Source organism: Dendrobium catenatum, unplaced genomic scaffold (assembly GCF_001605985.2).
Source record: "Dendrobium catenatum unplaced genomic scaffold, ASM160598v2 fragScaff_scaffold_630, whole genome shotgun sequence".
NCBI lineage: Eukaryota > Viridiplantae > Streptophyta > Magnoliopsida > Asparagales > Orchidaceae > Dendrobium > Dendrobium catenatum.
The window spans coordinates 270,721-276,947 of record NW_021319092.1 but is presented as its reverse complement, the minus strand read 5'-3'; positions in this window follow the sequence as shown (position 1 = coordinate 276,947).

Here is a 6,227-nt window from a genome sequence, read left to right as displayed (position 1 = left end):
AAAATTTTGAATCTAAAGAAAGTGATTTTTATATCCATAAATATCACTATAAATCATCTAATACTAGGACGTTGTCTAGAATCTCATTCAAATTGGCAGATGTCTAATAGAGAGTTAAAGATTTTTGGATCATGGTTTGTTTATACATCTCAATTATGTTAGATATGTGAAACCCAAAAATGTATAACCAGCATCATTACAATTCCATTTAAATTGATCATCTATGTGATTTTTCTTGATAATGATTTGAAGATATGAACTGACCTACTCAAGTTGCTAACTAGAGAGGTCTCAAGATTTAGATTTTGTTAACCCAGATCAATGCTCCCTACAAGCAAAATTGGAGTTTTCTTCTTCATATTTTTTTTTAATTAAGAATTACATCAAAAGAGAATCAAATTAGAAGTAGAAATTCATCATTTCCAAATCTTTTATATGATATATATATTTTACATCTAATAGAACATCAATGCTTGATGATGAACCAAAATTTTGAATTCTCAAAGTCAAGTGTTAAAAATACTAAAGGATGAATAGGTCCTATGATATTCAAGATATAGAAAGGGAAGCATCTTTTTTTTTTTTGCTACACATTTAATGAATGTGTTTCTTTTTTCTTTTCTTTTCTTTTCCTTCTTCACCTTTTTTTTTTGAAGGCTTCCTTTAGTTAAATCTTGAAATAATTATTTCAATTGTAAAATCATCTTCCAAGTATAAGAGTGAAAAATTAACCCTCTTATACAAGAAAGATGGATTTATAAATTGGACCCAATCCTATAGTATGAATAAACAACTTGAATGAGATAATTATAAAATAAGTTCATCAACTTGCAAGATGCTTATGAGATGTAAGAGTATATGGCTATGCATCCTTAAAACATCCCTTAAAAAACTTTTGATTTAGATTTACATTAAGGGTAGACCTATCTATGGACTTCTTATTAGGATTACCTAAGGCTAATATTTAATTCTTTTTGGGTGAAAATAAATCTTAAGTTTTATTGATCATTATATGTTTCACATCTTACTCCATAAAAATAGTATATCTGAATCATCAATGTAAAAACTATAGCTTATAGTTCCAAAACATGAGTTAGGTAATTCTTCTTATGTGGTTCCAAATATCTAGATGCATATGTAATGACCTTTTTGTTAACTCCACATTAACTCACAACCCAAACTTCTAAGAGATTCAACACTAAAAATTAAAAGATCTTTATTTTGATTTGGTATAGTTAATATAGGTATAGATGGTAAATAATCTTAGAACTTTTAAAAACTTCTCTCACAATCATCAATCCGCTGAATTGATAATGTCTTTGACTCAATCAGGATAGTTGAAAATTTATTAGGGTTGTTAAGCCCTTATGAACTAGACTAAGGCTAATCAAAAGGGGGGTGAATTTGTAGTTTTAAAAATTCTTAAATAAACAAAACAGTATTTTTGAAACCATTTTTAATATTTGAAAAAAACTACAATCAACTTTTGATACGGAAGTGATTAATAAAATAGAGGAGAGATTTCAACCATACAATCAACCACGGACATTAAAATATGGAAAATAAAGTGTGGGAATAAAATAGAAAGAACACACCATATTTTATAGTGGTTCGGTCAACTTGACATGCATCCACTCCACAGAGCCTCTCTTCCAGGTATTGCACTAAACCATAGTGTCTCTCCTTTTTCTCCCACAGTAAAGTGGAGAAGCCCTTACAAATGCTTTTCACCAACCATGATGAGGTAGAAAACCTTGACTCATTTTGCTTCCTCCTGAAGCAGGAAGAGAACCCCAACTCTTTTTGCTTTCTCCTAAAGCAGGCCGAGAATCTTGATCTAATATTGACAAAGACCTCCCTAGAGCTACCAAGGAGCCAAGGACGATGAATGGAGAAGATGACTCAAATCTTTTATTAGAGAAACCTTTATAAACACCTCAGAAACTCCCACTCACAACATTCTCTCTCTCTCTCTCTCTCTCTCTCTCTCTCTCCCAAGCTCTTCCTCTCCTTCTCTAAGCTCTCTTAGGTTAGGATAATAGCAAAAGACCCTCTCATTAACAAATAAGATATCTTATAAAGAAGGCCTTAAAAATTGCACTAATTTGTAACTTGTCATCAAAGATCGTCCAGGATGATCGACAGATCATCCTGTATGATCAATATATTTCAACCCTTCTAACCAGGATGATCTGGGTATGTTGTACGATTAGAATATATTGTTTATTTTGATCATCCAAGATTATATGAACATCATCTTGTATGATTAGTTCAAAATCATACATATCGTCCAGCAGATAGTTTGAGACGTCCAAGAGATACATGTTGGATGATGAAAAAATATAACTTATCATCCAAGATGATGTTTGGATCGTCTTGTACGATTAGTTCAAAATCAATAATTATCATCCAACAATAGTTCGGATCATCCAGGATATACATCTAGATGATGATGAATTATAACTGATCATCCAGCAAATAGATCGGGACATCCAAGTGATTTAGTAGAAGACTAAAGTTTTTCTTGCTAATCGTCGGATCATCATATGATCATCAAAGATGATATGATCTATCAATCTAACCTTAATTACCTAACTATTTTAGGCATGAATGTAATGAATCATCCAAGATAATATGGGATCGTCTTGTACGATTAGAACAAAACTCTAAAAATAAAATCTTGCCTAAATGAGTTTGGAGGCTGAGTATTTTTGATTTGAGCATATCAACCAGGACAAAGTGAGTATCATCAAAGAAAATTTGCTTAAGCAAGTTTACATGACCGAGATGCCCTAATTAGGGTTTCTATTTTTTGACCTATCATCCATAATGATCTAAAATCCTCCTGTACAATATGATCAAAAACAAAAAAACTCTAACTCACTAAATTTCTCCCCTCGAGTATGTATGTGCAAGATTATTTAGCTTCAAGATCCACCAATATGCATTTGACTCAAGAAAAGGTAAGATTCTATTGAAATAGAAAATACAGACTTACTCAATCCTAGTTTACCTGATTGACATTCCAAGCAAACTTGTCAACCTGTAAGGTTAGTGAGATGAGCATATGAAATAGATATGCATGAATGGTAGTACTTAAGGAACAATGATATTTGTTATCATCAAAATCACAGTACTTGGGTCCAGATCTTTAACAATCTCACACTTTTTTATGATGACAAACATTATTGTTGGAATATCTACAATCACATATTTTTTTTAATTTAAACATAACACAAATAAGAATAATCTAAGCAAAGAAAAGCAAATTTTACTGAAATGAGCAAATGATACAACACTAACACTACTCCCCCTTTTGATATCATAAAAAGGAGGAAATAGAAAGACAACCACTAAATAGAAACTAGTACATAAACAAGTTCAAGCATAACAAAAAATAAACAAAAAAGAGGAACTCTGATTAGGTGGTGTAGGTGGAGGTGGTGGTCACTAAAAGAATATATGGATGGAAGTAAACTACTCCCCGAACCAGGCTATATCTTGGTTCTGCTGTTGCTAATGCTAGTCTACATAGGCATCAAATCTGGCCTCCCACTAATCAAACCTCTGTACCAACTGATCAATCTGAGGCTACTGGTTGATAGGGGCAGGCATAGGAATAGGACCTTCCTCTTCTTACCCAAACTTCTCATGCGTATGGGGAAGATGAATACTATATAGGGTATGGAAGGAGCTATTTGAATAGAAGATCAGGAGGTGATCAGTTGGAGCAGGGAATTGAAGGTTATATTTTGATTCAATAACATATATAATTAGGTGTCCAACGGCTAGTTTGGCTTTCTTTTGTGGCATGGATCCCTAATGGATGTTAAGTGCTTGATGTATTGTATATGAAGATTAGCAGCATTAAATTGGAGGTTAGCCATGATATAGTAGGCGGTGAGCGAAATGATGGGAGTGATGTGAATCTTATCTCTAGCTTTTGGAATACTTAAGTTGTGAAGGATGTGCTGAAATGTTTGTGCATCATTGACTAAGGAACTAACAGAGGAGTCATAAAAGTGAGCATTTCTTCCCCTAAGAATTTGGTTAGCATGAATCCAATTGAAATCAAGATCATAAGTTAGGATGTTAAGTTTGTCTCCAGTTGTTGATAAGTGAAGATATTCATAGAAGTCTTAATACGTTATTTTGATAGGATGTCGATTAATGTATGACAAAAGGGAGGAGAAATCAGAATTGAAATGGAGACTAGAAAAAAACTCAAATAGAATTTTAGAATTAAAAGAGAAAGCCACAGTGAGAATGAAACCTAGGTTTGTGTTGGCAAGAAGGTGTAATACCTAAAAATTAAGGGTGGATTGATTTATGATTTTTTTAGGAATTGATGTCAGCAAACCTGAAATTGGCATCTGCTGCTTCAGTGAATCAAGGATCAACAGGGATCCTGGAAGAGCTCCCTGTAAGTGCATGCAATCTTTTTCCACTAGTCATATCAAGAAGTAGAAAGCTCAAGTGAGAGAAGGGTTGAAGGGTTTGGTGAAGAATAAGGTTTAATATGGCTAATTATAAAGAGTTAGTAAAATTACCCAGAACGAATATGAAATCATCCAGGATGATCAAAATAATAATTGCTTCCAAGATGATTAGTTTAAAAGGTGATCATATCATCCAGGATGATTAGATATCATCTATGATGATTAGACACATGCAATCATCCCAAGGAGTCAACCAGTACGATCTTTTACTTTAAAGATCATCTAGGAAGAACAAGTGGATCATCCATGATGATTAGAAATAATGAATCATACCGGTTGAATTTAGAATGTCTAACTATTTTTTCCATGTGGATCGTCTAGGACAAAGATTAAATCATCTAGGATGATTATTAATTATTGAGCCAGAATTTATCATATCATCTAGGATGATATGTATCATCCAAAATAATTATAAATAATAGAGACAGATTAGCCATTAGATGGATGATGAGCAGTGTATTGATGATATCATATAGGATGATGTGCACAAAAAATTAAAAATATGATGATGGATAAAGATGATCATAAGAGGTCCCAAAAAACATAATAAAAATGAGTAAAAATACAACAAAAATATTAGTAAAAAAGATAAGGAAAACAAGTTTTTTTTAATCAATAATAGACAATGATAAATTTTCCTTGTGATTGGATTAAAAATTAGTAAAAAATGAATTAACATTGCTAAAATCCAAAAAATGGTAGAACAACCGATCCAGTTAACCCCAGCTCGGAGGTAAACCATCTTTTGAAAATAAAGAGCCAACTCAAAAAACTTAATCGGATAAGAAAAGTGATTCGTTCAAAACTTCGTTCATGAAAAATATCTTATAGAATAACATATCAAAGTAATTGGTCACGATCATGAGTTTAAAAAATCAAGTCTTTTACAATAATAAGTGACAGATGAATTCTTATAAGATTTAAAGGTTTAAAAGAGAAGAAAACTTGACTTTTTATGGGCTTATTTTGTACCTCCTATTAATTATTTGGTGTACTTTACGTAACTTTTGATTTTTGATACACATTATGTATCTTTCAATTATTTGGCGATCATTATGCATCTTTTTAGTTTTTTTCTTTTTGTCTCATTTTATGTCACTTGTCATTTTTACGAGCTAGCTCCCTTTCAAAACCTTTAAAGACTCTTAATTTTGAGAATATCTTCCAGATAATAGAGAAGACAAACTCACTCTCTAAAATAATGAGTAGACCACAAAGCTGAATCATATTCATATGATAAATGCAACAACATGATCAAGAAAGCTTGAAAGTGATTTAATGACTTTGAACAATTTTTATATGAGATATATATTACTATAAGAAGATAGAAAAGATCTCAATTTCAAAGTCTAATTATTAATTTGAAATAGACTTTTTCTTAGAAAAGAATTACATCGCTAAAAGGAGTTAGACGAAGGGAAACAATCAGTAGTGCTTCTTCCTTTAACTGATTTAGGAATGTCAATCATTAATTATAAATTTTTAAAATAAAAGCAAGGCAAAAAATGTCATTCTAGTAGTGATCAATAAAACAAAATTGAAGTGAAAAATTACATAACACTAAAAATGGAAAATAGGAACACATAGATAGAAATAATCATGCAAACAAAAATAAAAGTAAGATAAGAAAACAGAAAGATTTAGAGTTCATTAATCAACAAGTTCATGCATTTATGTCTATGACACCTAATCTAGTCCTTAAGATGTTGAAAGTTTTAAAGAACATTA